This window comes from Cupressus sempervirens, chromosome 2 (genome assembly GCF_028749045.1).
Source record: "Cupressus sempervirens isolate cs-2001-9-10 chromosome 2, ASM2874904v1, whole genome shotgun sequence".
In the NCBI taxonomy this organism is placed as follows: Eukaryota; Viridiplantae; Streptophyta; class Pinopsida; order Cupressales; family Cupressaceae; genus Cupressus; species Cupressus sempervirens.
This window is the reverse complement of record NC_143119.1, coordinates 555,564,912-555,567,215: the sequence shown is the minus strand read 5'-3', so window position 1 is coordinate 555,567,215 and position 2,304 is coordinate 555,564,912. Positions and strand designations below refer to the sequence as shown.

The 2,304-nt window shown below is 47.3% G+C and overlaps 1 non-coding gene across 1 annotated transcript in view; it reads left to right on the top strand.

Annotated features, from left to right (window-relative positions):
• The first annotated feature begins 1,582 nt into the window (after window positions 1-1,582).
• The window catches only part of LOC149573729 (18S ribosomal RNA), a 1,812-nt gene continuing 1,090 nt past the window's right edge, over window positions 1,583-2,304 (top strand). The window contains exon 1 of the ribosomal RNA XR_016360699.1: window positions 1,583-2,304. This exon is cut by the window's right edge and continues 1,090 nt beyond it. This is a non-coding gene — a ribosomal RNA (18S ribosomal RNA).

The window sequence follows — 2,304 nt, the reverse complement described above, 5'->3', positions numbered from 1 at the left end:
ATCGGGGGATGCCTTGGAAAGTGGCCTTTCAAGGGCGATCTCGCGTCTAGCACTTGGATTGTGCGTCGCGTCACAAGTGAATGGGGAGATCTCTCTGTGAACAGTGGCATGGTGATTGCAAGAGAAAATTGACTTAGTCAGAGCATTGGCCTCAGGCCACTGTGATGGCCTTGCAATTTCTCTTTAATTGCAAACTGTGTTTGCGCAGTAGTAGAGTTTGCATGTAAGATGGGCCTTGTTCTTGAGAGTTCCAGGAGGTGACCTCCGAAACTTTTGGATTGGGCCCCTTCAAGGTGAAATTCATCCAGTTGATGGGATGAAGCTTGATGTGCTTGTATCTATTCCAAGATGGTAATGATGGTCATTAATTTGTGCCGGTGAGTATATCCCATTCGGTAATCGCAATGGCAGAGCTGGTGGGAAGTACTTGTCACTTTGTTTTGTTGGATATACCCTATATGTAGGTGTCTGCATGGCTTGCAACACACTCCACATTTGGTGTTCGATTCTAAGATGCGCTCGTTGCTGAGTGTGCATGGAGTTGTATCTTTTAGCCAAGGGCTCCATCTCATTGGCACGTTCTATCATTGCATTTTTTTCCTGCTCGGATGGCAAGAAGGAAAGAGATGGTTGCATGGGTGCATTGCTTGATGTCCCTAATTTCATCAAGGGTCCACTCTCCACCCTATGTTTTTGCCGATTGGTAGAGCCTTGGGATTGAGAGGGGGTCCGGCGAAAGGTTTGGTTGCCGTATAATTTATTTTCTAGTGCATGAGATTGAAGCTTGTCTGACAACGCTAGTGTGAGTGTTCACCTGTAGGAACTTTTTTGTACTTGTGCTGGTAGATCATGTGTCACGGGGAATGGTTAGCGAGGCTGTGCTGGGAAAGGAGAAATTTGCCAGAGGTTAGACATGTCCGTGTATGTGGGTGGGCTCTCATCACCTATAAATGTGCAGAGGGGGTGTTATACATGATGCCCTTGAGTAGCCTTATAATTGAGGTGGTCGCGTGCACAGTGATGCCCTCGTCAATCGCATAACCAGCCATGTTTTTGACTCGCACGGCCCTTCACCCTTCAGCATGAAGGTCTCCGTTGGCACTTCGACAACCAGCTCTTCATCGTGGGAAAATGTTTGTTGCGATCGAGAAGGATTTTGTCTGTGCGGGTGCACCTCAATAGGCGTGTAGGAGGCATATGCCTAGGAAATGGATGTCTCTGAGTGGCCTTACAATTGAGGTGGCTATGTGCATGGTGCATCTCGTACTGACTCGAGGCTTCTTTCCGAGTAGTGGCGACAGCGAGTTCGAGGGTAAAGGGTTCCATATGGGATGTTCTTCCCAGGTGCCTGTGAACTGAGGCTCCCTATTCGGCCCTCTCTGGTCGACGATGGGACACTTTCCTCTTGTGTGAAATCTTTGAGCGTTGTGAGTCCTGCATGTGCTGTGAACGTCATTCTTGTTGCTTGTGTGGCAGATTATGTTTGGATGCATGACGGAGCGAATGCAAATTTCGGTTTCCCATCGCGGCGGGCATCCCTTGGCTGTAGCAGGTCTTAGGGGTCCCTCTCATTGTTAGAAGCTACCTGGTCGATCCTACCAGTAGTCATATGCTTGTCTCAAAGATTAAGCCATGCATGTCTAAGTATGAACTATTTCAGACTATGAAACTGTGGATGGCTCATTAAATCAGTTATAGTTTCTTTGATGGTACTTTTCTACTTGGATAACCATAGTAATTGTAGAGATAATACGTGCACCAAATCTCGACTCTCAAAAGGGATGTATTTATTAGATAAAAGGCTGGCACGGGCTCGCCCGCTATTCCGGTGATTCATGATAACTCGATGGATCGCACGGCCTTTGTGCTGGCGACGCTTCATTCAAATTTCTACCCTATCAACTTTCGATGGTAGGATAGAGGCCTACCATGGTGGTGATAGGTGACAGAGAATTAGGGTTTGATTTTGGAGAGGAAGCTTGAGAAATGGCTACCACATCCAAAGAAGGCAGCAGGCACGCAAATTACCCAATCCTGACACGGGGAGGTAGTGACAATAAATAACAATACTGGGCTCATCAAGTCTGGTAATTGGAATGAGTACAATCTAAATCCCTTAATGAGGATCCATTAGAGGGCAAGTCTGGTGCTAGCAGCCATGGTAATTCCAGCTCCAATAGTGTATATTTAAGTTGTTGCAGTTAAAAAGCTCGTAGTTGGACCTTGGGTCATCACGGTCGATCTGCCTTTTGGGTGTGCACTGGCCCTCACGTCCCTTCTGCTGGTGGCATGTTCCTGGCCTTA